The sequence below is a fragment of the Microtus pennsylvanicus genome, chromosome 1, assembly GCF_037038515.1.
Source record: "Microtus pennsylvanicus isolate mMicPen1 chromosome 1, mMicPen1.hap1, whole genome shotgun sequence".
Lineage (NCBI taxonomy): Eukaryota > Metazoa > Chordata > Mammalia > Rodentia > Cricetidae > Microtus > Microtus pennsylvanicus.
Window position 1 is genome coordinate 154318270 of NC_134579.1, and position 26385 is coordinate 154344654.

Sequence of the window (26385 nt, forward strand, 5' to 3'; positions counted from 1 at the left end):
AAGTGATAGGGAGAAAGTTAGGAGAGAAGATCTCTGTGTTCCATTGTCAAAAGGGTCAGTGTGTAGATATAATTACAGCAGGTAATCTACTACTAAGCAGGGGAAGAGACTGTAAGGTTGGATTTGTTAGAGGGGAGCGAATGGCAATGATCTGCAGTTAGTCTAATAACATGCATGGTTTGATGGAACACAAGGCACAGATTATGCTTGGTGTGGGCTTCTCTCTGCATTACTGTGTCATGATGAATCTTGTGAGGCACTGTAGAAATAATCTCAGTACTTTTACTTTTAATTGTTACATGCTTTTTGTTAATTTCCTGTTCAGAAATGTTTTACTGTTCCCACAAGTGTTTCAAACATTGTGTAAACTTTCCCTAAGCAGTTGAACAGCTGACTATTCACCACAGATAAAGCATCAATGACAGAGAAAGTCAATGATTCAACACAATCCTGAATTGTTTTATTAAATCTTTACCTTCAAACATGGTTGCCAACATAAATCCATGTAGGTAACTTGGATGTTGAACTCGCCAAGTCCCTCACTCTCTCATTGCCTGTTCACCATATCTCATGTCTTCCATCTCCCTTTCTACTTTACACCAGTCTGCAACAGGAGCTGAATCTCTCAGCTCTATCAGAAACCTCAGTGACTACCAGAATTTCAGATAGCCCACTCACCCTGAATGTCCCCCACTGTCCACGTCCCTCAAATGTGATTGCCCATCTACAAGTCTCCAGATGAGAATGCTTCTTCTTCAACACTGTAAGATAGTCTCTACTCAAACAAAGAACATACAAGAGTATTGGAGGTTGATATTGATGGCCTACTCTCATATAATCCCACATTTTGGTGCTCTACCATACCTACAGTCCCAAACCTCCATGCATAGAAGAGCCCCAGCCACAGCATAGGGAGAGTACTCCTGCTGGACCAGAGGCCAATATTGCCACCAGACATTCATCCTCCAGCTTGAGTGGAGATGCTTTTAAGATCTTCAGGCAATATTTGTGAGACGACAGAAAAAAAAAGCAGAAGGTATAAAACATGTATCCAAAGATGAACTCATGAATAAACACCTAGGTCTATATTCACCACAAGGTCAGATGCCTAGACACCAGGTTAAGTATAGAATCAGCAACAGCTGGGGTAATATGTAACTACTCATGCCAGAATGCCAGCTATCTTACTACAGCAAGCCCTGACTATTCCAGCATAGCTGAAGTATAACAAACAACCTTAAAACCAACTTCATGAATTTGATCAAGGACCTTAAAAAATAAATTCATAAATACCTGAAAGAAATTGAGGAAAAGCAAACTAAAAAATGTAGTAAATGTAATAAATTCCTTAAGGAAAGCAAAGAAAACATTGAGTTGAAAGAAGTGAATAAAAATGTTTAAGACCCAAAAGAGGCAATATAAACATTGATGGAGGAGGGTCATCTGTCTATGTGTTATTCTCATTGGTTAATAAAGAAACTGCCTTGGTATTTTTGATAGGGCATGATTTAGATAGGTAGAGTAGACAGAACAGAATTCTGGGAGAAAGAAAGCATAGTTGGTCAGATGCCGTGGAGCCAGCCGCCAGGTCATACATGCTGAATCTTTCCCAGTAAGCCACCACCTCGGGGTGCTACACAAATTATTAAAAATGGGTTAAGCAATATGTGAGAATTAGCCAATAGGAGGCTGAAACTAATGGGTCAGGCAGTGTTTAAATGAATACAGTTTCCGTATAATTATTCTGGGGCTAAGCTAGCCTTGCGGGAGCCGAGCAGGACAAAAAGCAGGCCTGTTCTCTTGATGCCCGAGGCTGACGGCAAGGGCTGAGGTATCAGGCCAATGCAGAGCAGCCCAGCAACAGCCACCTTTCTCTCACTACTACCCTCTGCGGAGCAGGCTGTGTGTCCTAGGACCTGAGGGACACAAAGAGCCTAGTGCTGACGTCATAGCCTGATTTGTCTCAACCTAGGCCAGCACTCTTTCTATGACTCCAGTTCAGCACTTTAGCAAGCGCCTCAGTTAGGCATGGTCTGTCCTGTTGAAGGGACCCAGATGATGAAGACTCAGACCCATTATAGGGGTTCACTATTGTTCATTCACCCATCCACCATCCCTCCATCCCTCCATCTATACCTCCATCCCCTATCCCCCTAAGCCACCCTCATCCATCCCATTCCCCCATCCCCCATCATCCCATCCCATCCCCCATTGATCACATTCCTCCATCCCCCATCCATCCCATCCCTCCATCCCTCCCCTCATCCATCGCATCCCCTATCCATCCCATCCCTCATCCATCCCCTTTATTCCCCCTCCATCCCCCTCAGTCTCTCCATCCCTTCATCTCTCCTCCCCTCCACCCTCTCTCCTCCTTCACTTCACTTCTCCATCATTACCATCCATTGAGCCTCTGTTGCTTTTCTGGATCCTGTGTGCTCAGCCACCCATGGGTCAAGTTGGCTATGTTCCAAGTGCTGACCAACCACCCCAGTTTCAGAGGCAGAGACGACAAGCCAGGAGGCCCTGTCACTGGACACAGAAGCTGAACTTCCCAATTGCCTGCTGGGAGATGACCAGGATGAGTGCTTGCTTCTCCTGGGGGAGCTTTGCCAGCATCTGTGCATCAACACTGTGGGCTCCTATCGCTGTGCCTGCTTCCCTGGATTCGAGCTGCAGGACGACGGCCACACCTGCCGCCCAGGTGAGTTGTAGGCAGTCCAGGCATAGGCTTGTCCTGCCAGTAAAGGGATGGCCTTGCTAGACTCTCTTCTTCCTGGCTCTGGGTTGATGCTGGCAGAAACCAGAGGAGGCTCCTAGCTCTGGGGACTCTGAAGACTGCCTGAAGCTGGGCTTGGGCTTCAGAGACCCTCTCCAGGCCCTAGTTGTGTCCCTAGCACCGTGCCTTTTTTCATGTCGACTGTATGGGGGTGGAACTGCTTTTTAGTCTAGATACCTGCTGCTCCTTTCCCCCTTTTGCCTTCTCCCAGTAACTGTGAGATAGCTCTTGGCCAAGGTGTGTGTGTTTGTAGCCAGAGCCTTAGTTTCCTCCTCTATGAATGAACAAGGGGAGTGGTCAGTGAGGTCATCCATCAGTGCCTGGTGTGGGTGCTTGTGAGTGTCCAAGGCCAGACAGAAGACGTAAGCCTGCCCCCTGCTGTATGCTCTGCTCATAACAGATAGAGGCACCCCTCAGTTGGACACTGTGTGGGAGTCTGCACCAAGGCCTGAGTCTGCCCAAGTGTCTCGCAACACCATCCCACTGCCTGTGCCACAGCCTAACACCTGCAAAGGTGAGTGGAGGGATGTGCTCTCTGCAGGGAGGGCCAGGAGGGCTTGAACTGTAGAAGTCTGGGCTGTGTGCTATGGTGGGCTCTGGAGCTGGTGTATGCAAGCTGGTCCAGGCCATCAGATAGCTCTGCTTTGTAGAAGGTGGGACCTACCTGGTGATGACTGAGGAGGAGGAGGGAGAGGAGAAGGTGACATCAGGGGATTCTGGGTCTCTGTGTGACCCTGGTCAAGTGAATCCCCTGCTCAGTCTCACTTCTGGAAAGCCAAGTCTTCATTCAGAAATTTGCGGAAGTCTTCCCTTCCTGCCTTTGGCCTTTTGTTCCTCACTGTTCTCCCCGGCCCCCGAGGAAAGGCTTGGCATTTGAGTGGAATGTCAGAGAAATCCAAAGTGCTGTTCCCAGTGCCACCTGGGACTGTCGCCATTTCCTGGGGTCGCTGTGAAGAGCCACAGGGATGGGGTTCTCATCTTTTCACATCTCTGCCTTCCTGGGCCTGCAGTGGAGACCTCAAGCCATATCAGAGTGTGTGTGTGGGGGGGGGGGATAAGCAGTGTCGTCAGGGCCAAGGCCTTTGTATTCTGACTACAGGAATCTTCCCTCAGACAATGGGCCCTGCCAGCAGGTGTGCCGTGTTGTTGGAGGCTTCCCTGGCTACGCCATCATGGCGGACAGTGTGTCCTGTGAAGGTGAGTACCTTGGGATTACCCTCTAACCTTTGCAGATCAGGTTGTCTTGTGGTGAGGGCTTAGGGCAGGTGTGACCAGGACATCAAACGCACACTGATCATGAGATTCAGCTGTTGTGACAGAGAACCCAGCAGAGCAGTGTAAGTGGTTCCGTCTGGTATCACTGAGCCCCTGGAATGGGCCTCCCATGGTGCTAGAGAGGTCCAAGGTCCCAGCTCCTGTCTGGTCACTCTGCTGCTTCCTAGAGAATGCTTCTCAGAACTGAACTTGTCCCATGTCACCTGGAGGCCCACTGGACACAGATTCCTGAGAACTCTTTAGGCTCCCCAGATGTCCTGATTAGAGGGTCTGCGGATGCTCAGAACATGTGTTCTAACCAGGACCCATGGCCATACTAACCCAGATATGGGCCATACTTAATTCACTACTCCCTGAGGGCTGGGCTGATCTGTGGCTGAGCTTGCGTAGTGACCTCTGAGTTCATCCATGCTCAATCCCGAGGTGGAGAAAGAGAAGAGAGTGATGTGTCAGTGTGTCAGAGCAGCATCCAGAAGTGACCTCATCCCCCCCCCCATACAACACACCCCTCACGCCTGAAGTGGGAAGAACTTCAGTCATGGAGGGAGAGTTGGCGATGGTGACAGCTTCCTCTGGCATTCACAAGCACATGAAGAGTGATGGTCACAAAGTCCATGCCCTTTACCCCGGTGAGCAACATAGGTGAGGTCCTGTCTCAGCTGGGTCTCTGTGTACTAGAACTCCCAGTAGACAGTGGGAGCAGTAGTTCTGACACTTGCTGGTTGGCTTCCTCGGTGAGTTTTGTCTGAAGTAGCTTAAGCGGTCCCAGGATCTTACCCTCTCCCATCTGCATAGAGGCAGAAGAGTGAGCTACAAGTCCAGAGCTCAGAAAACATGGTCCCACTTGGACAGACAGGCTCTGCTCCTACCGTGATCACAGGGAGTTTGCTGCCAAGAGGCCACAAGGCAACCATGAGAGCTCAGGAGCTGTGAGGGAGCAATGGCCACACGGTTCCCAGGGATGATGTCATCAATCCATAAGGTCCAGGAGAGTCTATTTTTTCTGGCTTTTCAGGAATTTCAGTATGAATGTAGAATTAGCTGCTCCTTGCACATTGCCAATGGCATAAGCCTTGAGGTACACACTGACCTAAACCAAGTGTGGGCATGGACTATGGTTGTGGGTCAAGTCTTCTCAAGTGTGACGGGCCTGTAGCTGGGGAAATGATGGCACACTATCCACACAGATGCCCTAGTGCAGCTGGCTCGGTCTGCTGGGGAAGGAAGTCATGAGGCAGCTCAGTGAGAAGCTGGGTCATGGCATCTCTGGCCCCTTTTCTTAGCACTGTCTTTTCTTACTCTCTTCCACATGAGACAGATCTGCCGAGACTTTGGTGGGACTCCCAGTCCTTTGGGTTTAGCTGTGGCAGGACACTGGTGGCATAGTGTGGGCATGCCACATCCAGGTTGGGCGTGGGCAGCTTGGAGCGGGCAGGGCCTCTGTCTCAGCATTCTGTCTAGGCACAGCTCCTACATTCACCTCTGCGCCCCCATTGCTGCGTGTTGGAGACGTGGAGGTGAACTGAACATGGATTCCGCTGCCCAGAAGCTTAGTCCAGCAGGGCGGACTAAACCACATATTGATACATGTCTTTGTGAATGGCATGGATCTCAGGAGTTAGACACCGTCAGGCATGGCTTGCCCTCTTTTACATTCCCTCTGTCCACCTTTGCCTCCTTGATGTTCCTCGGAAACACCCGGCAACTCCTACTTCAGGGGCTTTGCACATGCTGAGCCCTCTACCTGGAGAACCCCTTTCCCAAATGGTCACATGACCCTGTTCCGCTGATCACATCCTCCCTGACCACTTTATATGAGGCTGCAGCCCACCAAAGGACCCCTTCCCATTTCTCTGATCTTTTCCCCTTGCCACTTGACATACTTAGGCATGCTAACTGTCTCATTTTTACCACACTTTCTCCTCCCCTCTTCACTGTCCATGTGAGCTAGCTTTCCTGGAAGATTTTCTCTGCCTTGCTCATGGCTGTCTCCCCAAGTCCAGTGTGGGCCTGGCACAGTTTATTCTAAAATGTTCAGAGGGTAAACGCTCTGAGGAAGTCATGAACTAACCTTCCTGATTCACCCCCACTCCAGCTCCTGCAGCCCCCCCCCAACTTTCATGCAGTGTCAACTCTTGGCCTATGGTGCACCCAGGTGACTTGAGAGCCATCTGCTCCAGCAGTTGTGTGTCCCCAGCAGGATAGCACCAGGCTCTGCCTTGACTTTGTCCTGGGGCCAGAGGACCTGCTTTTGCTGCATTCCTTGCCTGGTTCCACCCTCACCAATGGGTGACTGAAAGGAATGTCTGTCGGAACAAGGATACCGGTGAGCCAGCCTAGCCCAACATATGGGCTGGGAGGATCCACCGTGATGGAGCCTGTATCCCCACAGATGTGAATGAGTGTGAGGCCCGGCGCTGCAGCCAGGAATGCGCCAACATCTACGGCTCCTATCAGTGCTACTGCCTCCAGGGCTACCAGCTGGCAGAGGATGGGCATAGCTGCACAGGTGAGCACCTGTCTTCCCCAAGGACTCTGTGAATAAGGGACCCCTTTCCTGTGTGCTGGGATGGGTCTGAGTTCATATCCCAGCTTCTAGCTGTGGGACCTTGGGTCTCTCTACTCTTACCTAAGGTTCCTCTGCTGTAAAGTGAGATGATGACCCTGGTCTCAACAGGAGTGTGTCACCCAAGACGGGCTGGTACCGTCATGATCAGTAACACACGTTGTGTGAGGTACACTCCAGTTCTAGCCCCCATCGTCTATGTGGCTCTGAGCATTTCACACGCACCATTAAAGCCTTCTTGTCTTCCCTTGTAAGCGGGCCCCTGAGATTCCCAGCTCTGTTGGTGGATGGCTGGCCGAGGCTCACCAGCTGACCCTTTCTGGCAGACATTGACAAGTGTGCACAGGGCGCTGGCATTCTCTGCACCTTCCGCTGTGTCATCGTGCCCGGGAGCTACCAGTGTGCATGCCCAGAGCAGGGCTACACTGTGATGGCCAATGGGCGGTCCTGCAAGGGTAAGTGACAGCCTCCACTCCGCCAGGCCTTGGACAGCTCTGTGCATGCACCAGGCTCTGCAAACTGCCTCGTGCTTGGAGAGCCGCACTAATCCCATGTGCTCAGAACAACTGTGCTCGGGACGATAGTCCCCGTGTCTAGACCGGGGTAAGGAAGAGGATGGGCTTTTAGCCACTCATGCCAGCATAGAATCTCCCAGGCTTGGCCACGAACCTGTCCCCTGCCCTGGTGTGAAGAGACAGGGAACTGTCTACGAGCCTCAGAGACCCAAGCTGATGTCCTCAAACTTCTATCACACTGTCTAGTGGCAGGTTGACAGCCCCCTGTCACCACAGTGTGAGTCAGGAGATAGGAGAGGTGGCTCTGTCACTGGGGACACAGAAAGCCCCAGCGTTAGCAGTTTATCAGATTTGCTACAGAGGAGATAGTTCTGGGATGGACCAGACCTGTGACTTTGACTCTCCCTCTGAGTTGGATCCCTGAGCTATGATTCTAATCAGTGCCACTGACCACAAAATTTTGGGCCTGCCAAGACAGCAAGGCAAGGTGGTCATAGGAGGGGCCCTGACTCCCCTTCAAGAGCTTTGGACTTGAAGCCTGGGTGTCCTTGTGCAGTGAACAGATCAGTGGGTCTCATTGGCTAGCTCTCCCTGCCCCTGTGTGTCTTGAGGGAAAGAGTGCCTTAGACACGGGGTGGGCAGCTCGGCATTCAGGTTGGTTGCTGTGGGTTCTGGGAGTCAGTCCAGCACCAGGTTGAATCTCCGTTAGTGGTGGCACTTGCTGTGCAGTGGGCACCTTGCACTTGTTCTGAGAACCTGAGAAGACAGCATCGTCAGGGCCTGCTGTTGCTGTGTGATGGTGATGGGGCTGGACAGTGAGCCACGCTCTTAGACCTCATGGTGTCTGAGACCCAGGCCTCCAGCCTGGTGGGAGTGGTCCATGCTGGGTTCCTACGTCACGAGGACTCTCTTATCAGCCCTACTTTTCCCTCCCAGACCTGGATGAGTGTGCACTGGGCACCCACAACTACCCTGAATCTGAGACATGCCATAACCTCCAGGGTGGTTTTCGCTGCCTGCGCTTCAAGTGCCCACCAAACTTTGTCCGTGTCTCGGAAACGTAAGTGCCTTCAGCTCTGGTGTGATCCAGTGCCTTTCATGGCCCCTGTGCCTCAGGCCCAATGGCAGGTGGTCCCTGCTGTGGCCACCTCCTGCCCCTTCCTGTAAAGCACAATGAAGAGAACAGAGAGCTGTCCAGGCACATAGAAGGCTGTCACCTCCAAGACAGTAAGTTTAGGAGCCAGGTATGAATGACCACAGCACAAGATCAGCAATTAAGGTTGCCTCAAATAACATGCTCACAGGAGCAGTTTAATGAAGTCAATCAGTTAATCAACCTTATAGAATCTTTAACACAGACATAGTATTTGCTGGGAACTTCAGGTCACAGCCTCACCTCTCTATACACACACACACACACACACACACACACACACACACACCTCGTACTTCACCTACTGTGTAACCCCCTTGCTATAGATCTACTCATTAGCTCCTGGGGGGTTCTGGGGACCTGCAGCCAGAGCAGCCACACGGTGCAGCTTCATAAGACTGCCTCCAGTGGGGGCCTCCTGAGCACACCATCAAGCTGTCCTGTCCCTACCCTGTCACTGCCTGCATTTGTAGGATCCTGGCAGGCACTCACCAAGTTGCATTAGGGCCCCTGGACTCTTGGGGCAATGTCTCAGCTGCAGCCATCAGTATTTCCGATGGGGAACATGAGCCCTAGCAGTGTTTGCAAACCGGCCAGCAACTGGTCTCGGCTGTGCTTCAGAGCAGTCCCTGTGGCTTCCATTCCACAGCTCCCATTGCGGAAGCATTCCCCATCACGCTGGGCAAATACTCCTGCTCCACTACATTCCAGGAGAAGCCATTTTCCCACTGTTCATAGTGGTTCAAGATCTCCAGTCCCCACTGAATTGCTCCCTTGACTCCCATCTTCCAGGTATGGCTAACTCTCCCTGATCCCGAGGAGCCCCATGGGGACATCTTGACTTTCATATAGCTGGCCCAAGCCTACAACAAGATACCTTGTCTCAAAAAAAACCAATAAAGAAAGAAATAAAGGAAAGAAAGAAAAAATACACACACACACACACACACATGCTTTTCATTTTATTTATTTAGGCAGGAGTGGGATTGAATCTAGGACCTTGTGCATGCAAGGCCAGTATTCTACTTTAGGATATTTCTGCTTTTTTTTTATGCTCAGATCAGGTTTCACTAAGTGGCCTAGACAGGCTTTGGACTTGACATCCTTCTGTCTCAGCCTCCTTAATAGCTAGGATTAGATGGCTTCAAATAATATTTGTCCTATTGTGAGTTACTTTTTTCAGTGCTGGAAATGGGGAGCCAGGGCCCTGTAGGTGCAGGAAGCACTCTGCTTCTGAGATCCATCCCCGGACAACAGTGTGATGGTTTGGTTGGTGTTTCCATCAACTTTTCTGTTGTTCTTTTAACACCATGAGCAAGGCGACTTAGAAAAGGAAGGATTGCAGTTCCCGAGAGACAGCAGTCCATCATGGTGGGAAGTGTGACAGCGAGCAGCAGGCATGGTGGCCTGCGCAGCAGGCTGCGGGCTCACACTTTGAACTGCAAACCCTAAGAGAAAGCAAATCAGAAAGCGGCACTTATACTTTTAACTCCCAAAGCCTGCCTTCTGTGACACACGTCCTCCAGCAAGACCAGACCTTCACCAACTGGGGACCAGTGCTGAGACTTTGAAGACATCTTATGTAAACTACCTCTGGGAGTGATAAACACAGGGGTGCTTCGGTATCTACAACTTTAGATTTTCATTGTTCTTCCAAGCTGACTGCATTCTGATTCTTGAGACTACTATGAAATATTCAATGCACCATATTAGTTATCCTGCCCCGTGTCCCCCGGTGTGCTGTGCCATGATACACCAGAACCCCTCCCCTCAATAACATGGCACCCCTTTTTGACTGTTCTTCCTCTGCCCTCCCGGGGTCTTGCTCTCAGCTTCTCTGTGAGGTCACCTTTCAAGGACTCCACTTATGAGGAAGACTGCATGCTGCTTCTCTCCCATCCCTGACTTGACTGTCCTCTACACTGGGAGTTAAGCGCAGCTGTCTGAGGCCCTTCTGGGTTGGAGAGCAGCTGGACCTCCACTGGGTCACTGCAGAGGGTACCACACCAATTCATGCCCTCTATGTAGATTTAGAAATGTGCCCCATTGGATTGTGACCCCTTCCTTTTCTCCATCTCACCTCTAGGTTTGCCCACTCTGATGGTGAACTTCGCTGTGTGGCAACAGACATTGTTTTTTCTGGTGGGGGGCAGCTGAAGCTCCAAGGGCAAGAGTTGTTCTCCCTCTTTGGAAGCAGTCTGAGGTTAGGGAATTAGCCCACACCAACACAACTCCTGCCAGAGGATTTTGAGTTTGATTTGCACTACTTCCTGTTTCCTTCTACTCCATGAAGTCAACTCCTTAAGAGTTGAATTGAATTGGTCCCTAACTGCATTGGGAAGGTGATCAGGTGTTACACACGATAATCTCAGTACTTGGGAGATGTAGGCAGAAGGATCAGGATTAAAGACATCTTCAACTAGTGTGAGTTCAAGGCTAGCTCAGATCTCTTATGCTAAAGATGTGGTATGATGAAGACCGCATGCCTGTTACAAAACATCACAGACCCCTCCCAGGGTACCATAGTGACCCTACAGGATCTTGGCTGGATCTCAGCAGCTTTGAGGACTGGGAATAAATCAGATGCTGCCTCCTGTTGGGTTTGTCAGGAGTCATCCTCATAATTGGGCTGGAGCTGTGGAGTCCTGAGGAGGAAGGCCATGGACACAGGCTGTCATGTGGCCACTCACCTTGGCTGCACGGCTGAAGTCTGCTGGTCAAGTTTCTCACTGTCAGGTTCTTTCTCTTTTTCTCCACCCTATCAGTTCCTTTCTGTTGCCGTGATAAAATGCCAAGACCAAAAACAACTTGGAAGAGAAAAAAACTTTGGCTTCCAATTCCTAAGGAGACCATCTGTCATGGTGGGGAAGGTAGGGCATCAGGAGTGTGGATAGCCTGGTCATCAGGAGGTAGAGAGGGAGAGCCGGAAGCAGGACCAGGCTATAAAACCTTAAAGCCCTGCCCCCAGTGACCCACCAGTGACTTCTCCCACCCCCTGCAAAGGCTCCGCCTCCTAAAGGTTCCACAACCTCCCCAAACAGTGCCACCAAATGAGAGCAAGCTCTTAACTACACGAGCCTTTGGGGACATTTCATCCTCTGTCGTCACATATTTATAGTGGAGTAACAGCCACTTGATCAGAAGCTCAGTGAAAGCAACCAGAGGCTTGGAAGTGGCATCATGGTAGGGGGACTTAGGGGGCTGAGACCTTAAGCTTGGAGGTCTTGATTGTTCTAAGAGTAAACAGGAGAAAGCACACAGCCTGAAAGTGCGGTTAGTAGTTTTTCAGTTAATTAAATTTTCAATGTGTGTGCATGGGTGTTTTGTCTGCTTGTATATCTGTGCATTGTGGGCATGCCTTGTGTCTAGAGAGGCCAGAGAGGCTGTCAGCTCTCCTAGGACTGGAGTTACAGTTAATTGTGAGAAGCCAGTGGGTGCTGGAGATTAAACCCGGGTCCCCTGGAAGAGCAGTCTCTGACCGCAATGGATATTTGGCTTTTGAAAAGTTAGGCACTCAGCATTTTAAGCTTGCGATGAATGTGTATCCAGGCCAATGCTATTGGCTGCAAGTCCTCTGAGGGGCGCCCTCTCCCCCTTGGCCCTCTTGAAGCTACCTGGGCTGTCCCAGATGCCACCGGCAGACTCTGCCCGCAGAGCACGGTGCCTGTGTGAGGATTCCTCTATAGAGGACACACGTGCAGGAGGGCATGCTGTCTGCAGGTGTCAAAGCTCCACGCTGTCCTTGCATAGGGTTGTTCCAGTGGTACGCAGATGCTGGCAATGTGCTTCTCAAATGCTAAGGGAACACACAGCTAACTTGCTGACAGTCTGGGTGGGCAGAGGGGGGGCGTCCACGGCACGTGAATACCTGGGGTGTTTAACTAAGCCTCTCGGATACATTATTAACCAGAGCTCGTCCTGCAGCAGAGGCAGCAGAAGGCCCCTGACTTCTTGGCATGGCATTCAGAGAAGTTTGGAGCACCGTATAAATAGTGAGAAAATGTACCTACGGCTTTAGGCCTTGGACTTCTCTGAAAGCTCCGGGCTTCCTTTTTCTTCTCGGTTTCTAAAGTCACGCTAGTCTCTTGAAAGTTTCTAATTTGATGATCTCTTGAGATCACATGATTTCTGCGGGATGGTCCAGAGTCACCACAAATCTCTTTGTGTATATACAGAACCATCTGTGGGCAGGGCAGTGTTTTCTGGGGACTCTAAGTGGGGCTCACAGGAGAGGAGGTCTCTGGCCGGATTCCTACAGTGTTCTGTCGCACAGTGGAGCAAGGGCGCCCCCTCGTGGCTGTATTTCAACCCAGTCAACAAGTAATGGCAAGGGTGGATTTGGGCAGAAAGGTGTTTTCAGTGCCATGGGAGGCTTTGAGGCCTCACACTGTGGCCCGAATTGACTTTGGAAAAGTTTAGTGTGAGCTGAAACCAGAGGTCTATGTGGACAGTTGGAGACTAAGTGGGATGCCTGGGAATGGGCCTTGAGGGGACCAGCAGAGCTAGCTGTCCTTCCTTAAACCATGTGTCTGGGCCCATAGTCACCCTAGAGTCAACTTCCCTGCCCTACCTAGGACTAATGGATCCCAACATGCAAGAGTCTTCCCGGAAAACAACCCCTGTGAAGGCCACCCAGAGATGCAGCCCCGTGTTTCAAGCTCCGTGCTGGGGGTTCAAGTCTCACCTCACCCACCACAGCCATCGGCTCTGCCATCAGGGTCAGGGCTTATGTCTGAAGCACCCACTCGTGGGCCTTGTCATCAGGACAACGCCCTTCGGCCAGCTGAGCCATCCCTGCAGGAGGCTGGCAGAGTCCGAGGGATAGTAGCTGGGGTTGAGGAGTTTTGGCATCAACGTGCCTCCAAAGGTCAAGCCCAAAGAGAACAAGGGTCATCTTGTCATCTATGGGAGCCAAGAACTCCTGGGGGAAACCCACCAGCCCTGAGAAGACAAAGGGTACCGTGGCCCAGGAAGAACTCCTGGGGGAAGCCCACCAGCCCTGAGAAGACAAAGGGTACCGTGGCCCAGGAAGAACTCCTGGGGGAAGCCCACCAGCCCTGAGAAGACAAAGGGTACCGTGGCCCAGGAAGAACTCCTGGGGGAAGCCCACCAGCCCTGAGAAGACAAAGGGTACCGTGGCCCAGGAAGAACTCCTGGGGGAAGCCCACCAGCCCTGAGAAGACAAAGGGTACCGTGGCCCAAGAAGAACTCCTGGGGGAAGCCCACCAGCCCTGAGAAGACAAAGGGTACCGTGGCCCAAGAAGAACTCCTGGGGGAAGCCCACCAGCCCTGAGAAGACAAAGGGTACTGTGGCCCAGGTCTGGGCCATTTTGGCTGTTGTGCAGCTGGAGACCCCAGCGTCTCTACTGTGAATGGCACAGTCTCAGTAGCCACGCCCTCCTGGCCTACTCACATCCTGCCCTCTTGGGGAGCCCCTCCAGCCCGCGTGCCCTTTGCTGGCCTGTTCCTACTTGTGGCTCCAGTCGTGGATGCTACAGTTGAAGCCCCTCAGGAGTAATGTGGGGTTCTGAATGGAAGAGAAAGGGAGAGAGATGGGCGGGGCTGTGCTGGCTGTAAACTGAGCCCCAAGAGCCGGCACCAGCCATGACATAAAGGAGGTTCTGACAAAGGCAGGTCTTTCCCAGCTATTAGACAGCTGTGTTTGTCAAAATGTTAGGTCGGGGCCAGAGCAAAGTGGAGGGTGGACTGCATGGCCATGAGAGGCGTGGGCAGGTAGTTCAGGCTTGAACAGGACAGAGGAGAGTTAGCCCAGTGACCACTCTGTAGCTTGTGCTGGAAATAATGCTCCCCTCTCACTCTCCTGTATTCTATCTATTGGACGCCAGAACACTCTAGACCTGACCTCCCCTCCCTCTTTTCCAATATTTTCAAACCATTGGTGAGTCCTGCAGAATGAAACCCTAAGAACACTCCAGAACCTGGCGCCTAACCCCCCTGCCCATCCAACTGCGTGGCCTTGACTACTCTGGCCTAACCACTGCCCTGCCTCTCTTGCCCTGCCTCCAGTGCTCCAGTGTGCCTTCTGCTGAGCCTCTGTAGGAGTCTTGCTTCTGTAGACATAGCCCTTGCTAAGCAGCCTCGGCCCACCTTGGTGTCCTACGGTTCCCTGGAGCCCACCTCTCTAACTCCCTCTTTCCTTGCCTTCATATCCCCCTGATGGGCAGGCTAAACTTGTTGTCGTGGGCAGGGACCACTGCCTCCGCCCCAAATGCTGCTTCCCGATGTTCTCGAGGCCCCCTCCCTCCCTGCTTCGCCATGTCTTTCTCAGGTCTTTCCATGAAGACTCCCCCACCACCTTGCACTCTGTCTTCTTAGAGAAATGTAGCTTTCTCAGAGCCTGTTTTACGAACCATTATTTCTGTCCTCCGTATGAAATAATGGGGGCTCTAGGAAACAGGTGTTGCGGCGTGATGGACTGACTTATGGTGGAGAAACCTGGGTGTCTGGGATAAGGGGGGATATTTTCAGGGCGTTCCTATCTCTCCCCAAGACTCAGTTTCCCCGTCCGAGTTCTAATGCAGGGCTCCCCTTCTCACAGCCAGTAGCATCGTGTTGGGGAAAGGAGCCTTTGCTTTATCCTAGAAGAGGGTTACCATGGAAACAGTCTTGGCTCGAGCTTAGAGAGCATCCAGCCCTTTGTTAGACCGGGGGCCTGCCTTTGGCTATCTCTTCCCCAGCTGCCTGAGGTCTGACTATGTAGGGACCAGTGGCTGAGGAGGGTGGGTGGGTGGGAAGGGGCGGGCGTCATTCTGGCTGTACTTTTCCCCCAGCTCCTCCCCAAAGTGCTGTTTGCTTTACCAACTTGTGAAGCTCTGGAGGACAGGCAGTGTAGCAGGAAGATCAGGCCCGAGGGCACTCGACCTAGGGGCATATTCCCAACTCACGCGGCTTTAGGGCCTGGACTCCCCCCTTTTCTATCCCCCTGGCCTGGCTTTTCCTGTGCTCCTCTCTGTGGTGATAAGCAGGCTGGGCGCCACTACTCGCTAGCGCCCGCGAGGACAGGATGTGGGCCCGGCCGGTGCGCGTCGCAGTCCTCGGCGTGGCCACAAGTGGACATCCTCGAGTCCCTCCTCTGGCCCCACAACCCAGTACGGGAGAGCTGCGCACAGCGAGCCTAGAGGGGCCGCAGTATTTCTGCTGACCCCGGGCTTTTACCTGCAGCCTGGCCTGGAGCCACCGGGAAGGCACACAAGGACCCTCGGAAATGAGCTCGACCTCCAACAGCAGGTGGCCAGGCTCAGCTGGCGAGTGCTGGTCCCTCGCGTGTCCACCCGCCTTTGACTGGCACAGCTAGGACGGTCTCCAAGGCCATCGCGGCCAAAGGTGCGGGACGCCGCCAGGGGGCGCTGCGAGTGTCGCTGTCCCTTCAGTGAGAACCGCAGAATGCACAGGTGCTGGGGTGCTCAGAGCTAGCTGGTTTGCTGGTTTGCAGAGAGCTAAAGCGCAGGCTTTAGCACTTTCCACCCGGAGGTCACACGCTCTGCTGACAGCAGATCTCGGCTCCAGAACACAAGGCTGGCACGCCCTGGGTTTCAGTATATTGCAGGATGCGGACCCTGCTGCCCACTGCCCCGCCCAGCAAGGGTTCCGATCTCTCGGTTCTGCTCTTCCCCAGCTGTGAGACCTAAGCAAGTTTGTGCCTGGTTTCCTGCCATGTGAGACGAGATTGCTGCGAGTAGAGGTCGCACAGGGTTGCAACGGGGAAACCTATAGCACTCCCAGATACATGTTCCCGACCATCACAGCGCAGTTCACTGGTGGGTCTGGCGATTTGGTGCACAGAAAAACAGGTCGCTGAGCAGGTGGCACCGTGTCCTGGCAGGTGCTTACGAGACCCGAAAGACATTTGGATCAAACTTTTCTCCTTGTGGGAAGACAAGGCCAATGAAAAGCTCCACTAGGTTGATTTGGGGGGCAAATTCAGTGCTAGGCCATTCTCTTTGTCCCAGAAAAGACAGCCATCCTTGGTGTACCTGGTTGTCCCCCTGCTCCATACAGTCCACGCCCCTTTGTAAGCTGCCTACCCGAGTGCAGGTGTGGCGGGTAGCATCCTGCAGCAAGCGTGTGCTAGTGAACTCTGCCTTTAGAGTAAGGACTGCAGCGCGGGATGCGGGGCTTGCGGCCCGTTGCCTGACACACTGTATGAAAGAGGGCCTGCAGCTGAACCAGCTCAGGTTTGCGGTCCAGAGGCGTGTAGGACGAAGAGAGCCCAGCCGGAGTCCACTGTGAGGTACCTACACCAGGTTCATTTCTGCACGTGGAAAACCGATACATCCACGTCATGGTCTTAAATGGTGACAACTATGAAGATGAGCAATGGGTAGGGCTGGGGGACCCTGTTAGAAAGGAATAAAAGTTCAGGGAAGACTGTCCTAGACAGATCTGCTAGGACGAAGGATGGGACGTGGTTTGCCTATGGGGAGTCAGTAGTAACTGAGGAGGACTGCACGGCAGGGCTGTGTTCCCGTGCACACTTGCCTTCTGACCACGGCAGGCACACCCAGCCACACTTTTGCAAACCCTCAGCTTTCACACGGGGGCAGCAGAAGATGCAGCTGTGAGAAGGTACAGGTGGCAGCTCAGCGGGACTCTTCCAAAAGCCAGGCTGAACACAGCAGGGCACCCTCTGTACTCAATGCTGCGCCTGTACTTCCTTTCCCCTGAGGGGCATCTCTCCGAACCTCAGTGCCTCCACCTGGGAAATGGGAGCAATCAGACCGTATCTTAGGGAACAGAATATTGTGTACTTAGTAACCGCGTGCTTTAGCAGGTTTGCTTTGTGACTGTGGGCAACTGGTCTGGCCTGAGTCTTGTCCTCAAGTGAAACACCGGGATGAGAACGGACCTATAGTGTGGGATTTGGGGGCGAGATCAATGCTACCAATGCACAGGGCCCGCTAGGTACCCAGCATGTAGGCTGTAGCTCTTGACAGTTACGATAGTGAAGTCATTTGTGACTTGGGGCTGAGAGCAGAAGTGACCCATGTTCAGAGGTTCATGCCAAAAGCTTGCCACGAGGGATGATTTATTCATCGGGTTCTCCAAAGGACAGGTGGTCGAGATCCTCCAGGTCTGCCCATTTGACAAAGGGGACACTGGAAACCAGAGAGGGCGCCAGCTCCAGGCCTGGGAGTCCCATCTGATTCCTGTAAGTAGATCATCCTGCCCAGTTGCAGAACTTTCCCTTGGTGGAAGGTTCTCAGGCTGTCCCTTTTCGATACTGAAGTCTCCTGTGTGAGGCTGTGAGAGAAGAGAGAGCTCTGAGTACCAGACCCTTGAAGGGGCATCCTCCTGAGAGCTATGAGAACTTCCCATGGAAGCCAGTTCTTTCAAGGTCCAGGACACTGATGTTGGTGGTGGGTGTGGGGGTGGATTCCAGAGGGTAGCAGTCCTGGGACAGGGGGAGGAGAGGTGTGGTGAGAGAGGGAGTGAACACACCCCTGGGATGAACCTCAGCTGTACTTTTTGTGGAGGCTTGTTCTCCTCTCTCCTCCAGCCCTTGAGCAAGGCCCACAGCTGGATTAGTGTCATAGCCCTGAGCCTTGAACAACCCCTACGTCTCCAGGGTTATTTTCCTTGTGGTGAAGGTGGTATTTACAGTGAAAACAGCCATTGAAGTAAATCACAAAAATAATGTCAGTTTCCACTTTTGACAAAGATGGGAAGGCAGGTGGCTTCTTGTCTGCGATAAGCGCATCTGCTTCTGCAGTAATTACTACCTGAGATAATTATGAAAAAGATGCGCGGGGCCAGGACAGTGTTCTTTCTCCTTAGTCCTAATCTCTCCTGCAAGTCGGAGTCTTGTCCCAACCGGGACAGTGCTGGGAGGGCCGAGAGGCAGGGGTGGGGTGGGGGACGAGCCAGGCTGGGCAGTTGCCCCTCTTCTGGCTTTTCCAGACCTCAGGGCTCTTATCTGTAAGCTAGGTTGACCCCACAAGGAGCCTGGTGAGGAAATAGAGCAGGTGAGGATGAGGAGCCTGGAACACTGTGCATGGCCGTTGCCAGGTTTCAGCGATTGGCTCCTTCTTTCCTTTGGGGAGCAAAGGAGCCTCTGAAACCTTCCATCAAACTTTGTTACCCCAAAAATGGAGGTGGAGCTCACTCTCAGGATACAGAAGTCACAGCAGCAGGTGCTCAGAGCCTAGAGGAGAGCAGTCCAGCCTTAGGGAATCCTGGTCTTGGTCCAGGATGGTGATGGGGTCAGGCTAGAGTTGGACCAAGAGCCCAGGGCAGGAAGCTGAATCCAGTCCAGTGTGTGGACCAGAGTAGGTAACCCTTGCCCCTAAAGGGTTGGAGCAGCATCTGGGTGACCATGCGGCAAGAAGAGGGCATCCGGGCATCCTGACAACTTTTGTTCTGAGGCTGTATTGAAGGGTGAATCAGGAGCCAGGGGTACCCAGGGTCTGTGTCAGTAGCTTAGCCAGTAAGACACAAAGGACAAAGTGGGGGGGGGGGAGCAGAGCTTTGCTCAGACTAACCATTCCTTTGGCTGAACCTGGGCCTCGTGATGGCCACAGGGCCATAATGGGCAGGAAGGAGGAGGGGGCTAGCCAAGGAAACGGGGAACAGGGCCTTGTGACTCAAGAGAACAGGACAAGACAGGTGCTCCAGTTTTGCCTGGCTCTGCCTCTGGCTGCACACAAGACAACATCTAACTTGGATCTCTTGGAATCCTCCATGCAGTGGAGAGCTGAGCTGCGAAAGGGAGTCCCAATGGCCTAAACGAGACAGGAATGCTAGCTTTGGAAGCTGGGCTGCAAAAGGGAGTCCCAGTGGCCTAAACGAGACAGGAATGCTATCTTTGGAGAGCTGGGCTGTGAAAGGGAGTCCCAGTGGCCTAAATGAAACAGGAATGCTATCTTTCTCATATTCGAACTTTCCAGTACGGTCTGGACAGAGGGAACCGGCTTCCTTCTAGCTGCTGGTTCTACCAAACCAAGGAGGATGCCCAATACGGCCGCCGGGTTTCCAGTCCCTCATGTTCTACATTAGCAGGTCAAAGGAGGACAAGAGGAAAAGGAGCCAAGTGGAGGTATTGGTTATATCCCCAGAAAGGTTCCTGGAAGCCGGCGGGGCGCTTTTGCTTACACCCGAGTGTTTGGAGGGTTGATCACAGGTCACCTGCAATCACTGGATTGAAGGTCCAGTGCAACCTGAAGTGGAGGACAGGGCTGGAGTCTGCATGGGACTCTGCCAGAATGCAACCCCAGGCTGTTCTGCATAGACTGGGGTGGGAGGAATGGACTGGTACAAGCCGCCATGTTCTAGGTTCCCCCAAACAGCAAACAAGCTATACAGACTGAGGAGCAAGGCCCCACGCAGCACTGGGACTCCCCTTCTGAGGATGGCAGTCCCCTTGATGGTAGCCTCCCTGGCCATGGGCTGTTCCTTCTGTTTCTTGTGGAATCCACTGATCTTCAGCCTGCCTGAAGCACAGGAGGGGCACCCAGGAATGCCTGAACTGTGGATGGAGCCTCTATGAAGACTCTAGAGGACAGGCTCTACCTGAAACGTGGGCTGTAGGGAAGCAGCTGCTGTGGGGCCACCCGGGTGAGTGGGAAGGGGGCGTTGTTTGCATGGGAGCTCAGCTCTCATTCTAAGGTCCATGTTCTGTGTAAGACTCTAGTGTGGGCTCTGAGAACATCACTAAGCAGGAAGTGAAGTAGGGTGAAGTCAGAGGTTGCCAGTGACTCACTGGCCAGGGGCTTTCTGGGAAGGCACAGCCTGAGCAGAGACCTGTGAGACAAAAGGAGGGCAATCAAGCCTTGGATAAAGGTGTTCCTGTGTAAAGGCCCTGTGGCAGCTTTGCCTGGTGTGTCAAAGTTGGAGGCAGGGAAGAGAAGGTGGAACACGCCGGCAGAAGGGGGAGGTGGTAGGACCTGAGACCATGGAAGTAACACCATGGACCTCCAAGTCACGCATCTCTCTCCTGAGGTTCAGTGTCTTCCCTGCAGCCACAGTTCCTACTCAAGCCTCCTCTTCTCCCAGCTGACTCTCTTCTTGCCTCAAAGACTACCAACCCCTTCCCCACTTTGGCTGAGATTGTGGTATAGTCCTGCAGTACAGGCATCCAGAAAGACAGTGTAGACACCAGCTGTATAGCATAGACACAACCCCCATAATGTCGGTGCTCAGTGCTGGAGCATAGACTCAAACACTGGAGCATAAATGCCAAGCCTTGGAGTGTAGACACCACCCTGCGACGCAGATGCCCCGCTTCTCTCCCTGAGCAGAGGTAGAGATAGAGTTACGGATACTCGTGGCTTTGTGGTTCTGTAGCTGGGAGGAGGGTCTGGCCTTGGTGGGTGCCCATTGCTCTGGTCACGTGGCTCTGGAGTTGGTCCCCCGATACTCTTCTCTGTTGATACAGTACCCATACTCTTAAGGATGGGGCCGCATTGCCTGCGGTTGAATGGAGCAAGGGGCAGGTGTGGGGTCTGCTGGAATGCTGACAACTATGAAGGGAACCGTGCCCTTGTGTGCCAGGCCCCATGCCAAGCTTCACCCTGAGCAGCATCCCTCCAGGTTCCCAGCAATAGGATCCCCGGTTGAAACTGAGGCTCAGGAAATGGAGCCTTAAAGCTTGGATCCAGAAGGACAAATTGGAACCTACAGGACATACGACAAGATGTATGTACATCCCAGTGTACTCACTCACCACGTCCTGTCTCTCAGGTTCTGCCAACTGTCAGGCCATGTGTAGAGAAGTTCCCACCTCGTGGTAAAGCTAGACACAGAGCAGAAAGACAACATACCTCACACACAGCCCTTCTGTGGCACAGCCAGGCTCTAACATGCCACTGCCTACTCACACGGAGACAGTCTAGGTGGAGCTGGGAATAAGGCTGCTTTCTATACCTAAGTACAAGGTGGAGAAACTGAGGCTGCTATGTGTGGAAGTTGGGAGCTGTCAATAGTCACAGTGGGAACAGCTCAAAGTCAATATTGGAGGCATTCTTGGAGTGTGGGGAACCCCTAGAAACCCAAAGAGGTGATCACTCACCAGATTCACACATCCTGAAGACAGGCACAATGGGCCTCCTCCCTGACATGCTGGGAGAGGAGGCTGCCAAGGAGAAGGAAGGAGAGGCTCCGTCTTCCAGGCAGACTCCTCATGGCTGGCAATCACGTCATCGGCTGGGACACCCCCCCCCCTGTGGAGTCACCGTCCTGTCCTTCATCACCTCATCTCTTGGCTGGGCCCCAGCACAGTGCCTACTGCCTGGAATCAATACCTCTTGGCAGCAACCGAAGCACCCTTGTCTTCCTGCGCCACATCCCAGCACATCGACCCACAGGCCAGCTCCTGCTCAGCTAGGAGCCCATGTGAAGTCAGCAGACCCACTGTCCTTACCTACTGCCCTGAGCCCTTCTGGTGGAGGATGGAGCCTCCACTCAAATCCGGCCTCTTTTCCCTTCTCTCCAAGCCACACAGCCTGGTCCTTTGTGCCTGGAACTTCCAGGTTTTCCAGGCAACCCAGCTTTAGTGACCCCGTCCTGCCCACAGCTCTTCCTTACCCTACCAGTGGTCACCACAGCATGATACCATTGGGAATGGAGTGAGGAGGAAGACCAGACTGGGCATTGGCCGACAGTCAGCTGTGGTCTCTCCTGCAGAGCGAGCAGGAAGACCCCCTCCACTATGGTTGTTTGCAGCCAGGGCTGGTTCCTGGAAAAGAAAATTGGGCTGTCTGTGGACTTGGAAGCAGCTCAGAAGGGACCCGAGGGTGGACACTGCAACTCTCTTAGTCAACGGGGCACATGACAGACGCACATCCCTCTCTGAACCGTGGACTTGGAAGCAGCTCAGAAGGGACCCGACGGTGGACACTGTGACTCTCTTAATCAACAGAGCACATGACAGACTCACATCCCTCTCTGAACCTTGGTTTCCCCAGCTGTACAATGGGAAGAACTTTAAAGAGTGTGTGTGGTAAAGGATGGAGGCATGGGTCCGATGCGCAGGAGAGACTGGGGTCCTGTCTTCTGAGCCCATTTGTGACTTCATTTTGTCCTCATGATGATTGCATGACTAGGAAAGAGAACTTTTCCTTTCCCATTTATATCTAGGAACCCCTCCAGAGTCAAGTCTCTTGCCAACCCTAAGATGGCTCCCTTAATTAAGTTATATACTTCCCTGCTCCCATATCCACCCTTCCTCCATCCCAACTGTCCCATTGCCCCAAGCTCTCCCTATCCTTCCCTTTTCCCTTTTCTCTCCGCATCTCCCCTTATCCCCACCCCACTCCCACCCCAAGCTCCCAATTTTTGCCTGGCAATCTTGTCTACTTCCAATATCCAGGAGGATAACTATATGTTACTCTTTGGGTTTACCTTCTTCTTTAGCTTCTCTAGGATTACAAATTATAGGCTCAATGTCTTTTATTTATGGCCACAATCCACTTATGAGTGAGTACATACCATATTCATCTTTTTGGCTCTGGGTTACCTCACTCAAAATAGTGTTTTCTATTTCCATCCATTTGCATGCAAAATTCAAGATGTCATTGTTGTTTTGGTTTTTTTTTACTGCTGAGTAGTACTCTAATGTGTATATATTTCAAACTTTCTTTATCCATTCTTCCATTGAGGTGCATCTAGGTTGTTTCCATGTTCTGGCTATTGCAAATAATGCTGCTCCAGATACACTATTTCGGGCATTAAGGTTTCTAGTCCTCAAAATGAAGAAGGTGAGAATACTTTCCTTCACAGTTATGCTACTTGTAAGAGTAGTGGCCTCTCTGTGCTGTCACGTGCTCTGCTCTGAACTCTTAGCCTCAGTCTGACTCCCAGTCTGTACATGGTCAAGGATGCCAGCGACTCGGTGACCACTACAATCACGATGAGTGATAGCTATGTTCCCATAGCCTCTGGCTGGTGGTCTAGAGTATGAAAGCCTGAAGTGGTGTCGGTAACTGTCCTCTTCAGAGCCTATATGGCAGTACTCTGTAATCTGGGAGGTAAATCCTTGCTACTTTTAGTATACAGATAAGGCCGTGAGAGTCACAGAGAGAATGAACATACAGGCGAAGAGAACATACAGATTCAAACACAGGTCATGGGATGATGCCCCCGGCATTCGAGCACCATAGCAAGCCCTTTTCTGGCTGCCTCAAGCTGCTTCGCAGAGCTCACCAATTGTGCGCTGTGGGATCAATAGCTTCCCTTGTAATAACACTGGGTGCAATTTGCATTTATTTTGTTGGTTGTTGGCTGTTATTTATTTACTATTATTGCCTTTGGGAAACAACCAAACGTGGCCGATTGATTAAGAGGAATCTCAGCCCCGCTTCCAATTGCCTGGGATGTGAATGCCGAAGGTCTCTATCTGAATGCCCGCTTGCCTCTTTCGCTCTAATTTGTAGCCAGTGTCTGCTCCTAATTAGAATGTCCTTGGGATTTTAGAAGATGGTGGAAATGTGTCGGGGAGATTGCAGATCAATAGCTCTTCCACGGGGCTCACAGCTTCAGAGCAAGCATTAGTTCAGACGTTAGAGATTGCAACCCAGGCATGAAAGCACCTTGGAAAAACACATATTTTATCCCCTAGCCCCCCTGGGATCAGAGTGTCACTGAAGCCAATAAGTTAAAACTTAATATGCAAAGCTAAATAGCCAAAGCAGCGTATCAACGGAGGAAAACGAGAAGTATTTCTTGACCTAGTAATTTGGAAGGAGAGTAGGTGAAGTGTGCAAATTAGAGAAAATTCAAAGGTGAGTCATTCTGGAAATGTGTGGTGAACATATATCATGCTTGCTTCAGCTCAGCGTCGTAGCTCTCACATCTTAAGGCTATTAAAACAGGGTTCCTAGAATTCTTACCATTTCAGTACTTGTATTGTCATTGATTTGATTTTTGTCCTATCTGATTTATGTTTATTTAGAATAAAAAAGCATGATTTAAAAAAAAACAAATAATGCTGCTATGAACATAGTTGAACAAATGCTTTTGTAGTATGATAGGGCATCTCTTGGGTATATTCCCAAGAGTGGTATTGCTGGGTCCTGGGGTAGGTTGATCCCGAATTTCCTGAGAAACTGCCACACTGATTTCTAAAGTGGTTGCACAAGTTTGCATTCCCACCAGCAATGGATGAGTGTGCCCCTTACTCCACATCCTCTCAAGCAAAGGCTATCATTTGTGTTTTTGATTTTTAGCCATTCTGACAGGTGTAAGATGATATCTCAAAGTTGTTTTGATTTGCATTTCCCTGATCGCTAAGAAGGTTGAGCATGACCTTAAGTGTCATTTGGCCATTTGAACTTCTGTTGAGAATTCTCTGTTCAGTTCAGTTCCCCATTTTTTTAATTGGGTTAATTAGCATTTTAAAGTGTAGTTTCTTGAGTTCTTTATATATTTTGGAGATCAGACCTTTGTCTGATGCGGGGTTGGTGAAGATCTTCTTCCAATCAGTGGGTTGCCTTTTTGTCTTATTGACAGTGTCCTTTGCTTTACAGAAGCTTCTCAGTTTTAGAAGGTCCCATTTATTCATTGTTGCTCTTATTGTCAGTGCTACTGGGGTTATACGTAGGAAGTGGTCTCTTGTGCCCATGTGTTGCAGTCTACTTCCCACTTTCTCTTCCATCAGGTTCAGTGTGTTCAGATTAATATTGAGGTCTTTAATCCATTTGTACTTGAGTTTTGTACATGGTGATAGATATGGATCTATTTTCATTCTTCTACAGGTTGACATCCAGTTATGTCAGCGCCATTTGTTGAAGATGCTTTCTTTCTTCCACTGTATACTTTTAGCTCCTTTGTCAAAAATCAGGTGTTCATAGGTTTGTGGGTTAATATCCGGGTCTTCTATTCAATTCCATTGGTCGACTTCTCTGTTTTTATGCCAATACCAAGCTGTTTTCATTACTGTAGCTCTGTAACAGAGTTTGAAGTCAGGGATGGTTCAACATGTGAAAATCTATAAATGTAATCCATCATATAAATAAACTGAAAAAACCATATGATTATTTTATTCGATGTGGAAAAAGCATTTAACAAAATTCAACACCCCTTTATGATAAAGGTTTTGGAGAGGTTAGGGATACAATGATCATACCTAGATATAATAAAAGCAATATATAGCAAGCCAATAGCTAATATCAAATTAAGTGGAGAGAAACTCAAAGCCATTCAACTAAAATCAGGAACAAGACAAGGTTGTCCACTCACACCATATCTCTTCAACATAGTTCTTGAAGTTCTAGCAATAGCAATAAGACAACTTAAGGAGATCAAGGGGATATGAATTGGAAAGGAAGAAGTCAAACTTTTGTTATTTGCTGATAATATAATAGTGTACATTAGTGACCCCTAAAACTCTACCAAAGAACTCCTACAGCTGATAAATACCTTCAGTGATGTGGCAGGATACAAGATCAACTCAAACAATCAGTATCCCTCCTATACACAAAGGATAGAGAAGCAGAGAGGGAAATCAGAGAAACCTCACCTTTTACTATAGCCACAAATAGCATAAAGTATCTTGGGGTAACTCTAACCAAGGAAGTGAAAGACCTATTTGATAAGAACTTTAAGGCATTGAAGAAAGAAATTAAAGAGGACACCAGAAAATGGAAGGATCTCCCATGCTCTTGGATGGGTAGGATCACCATAGTAAAAATGGTAATTCTACCAAAGACAATCTATAAATTCAATGCAATCTCCATTAAAATCCCAACAAAATTCTTCACAGACCTTGAGAGAACAATAATCTACTTTATATGGAATAACAAAAACCCAGGATAGCCAAAACAATCTTATACAATAAAGTAACTTCTGGAGGCATTACCATCCCTGACTTCAAACTCACTTAAAAATCTATTTTCAATAAAGTAAAAATAAAAGAAATCCAGTGTTTCACCATAGTAATTTGTAAAATTAAATTTATAAAGTTCATTTAATTTCATTCATGTGTATGTGTACTTTTTGGTTGTTATTTTATTTTATTTAATTTTTGGTTTTTCAAGACAGGGTTTCTCTATGGTTTTGGAGCCTGTCTTGGAACTAGCTCTTGTAGACCAGGCTGGTCTCGAACTCACAAAGAGTTCTGCCCGCCTCTGCCTCCCAAGTGCTGGGA

The 26385-nt window shown here is 50.7% G+C and overlaps 1 long non-coding RNA gene across 1 annotated transcript in view; it reads left to right on the top strand.

Annotated features, from left to right (window-relative positions):
- Positions 1-26385, top strand: part of LOC142832547 (uncharacterized) — a 58593-nt gene that overhangs the window by 24646 nt on the left and 7562 nt on the right. The gene's annotated exons all lie outside the window — the stretch shown is intronic.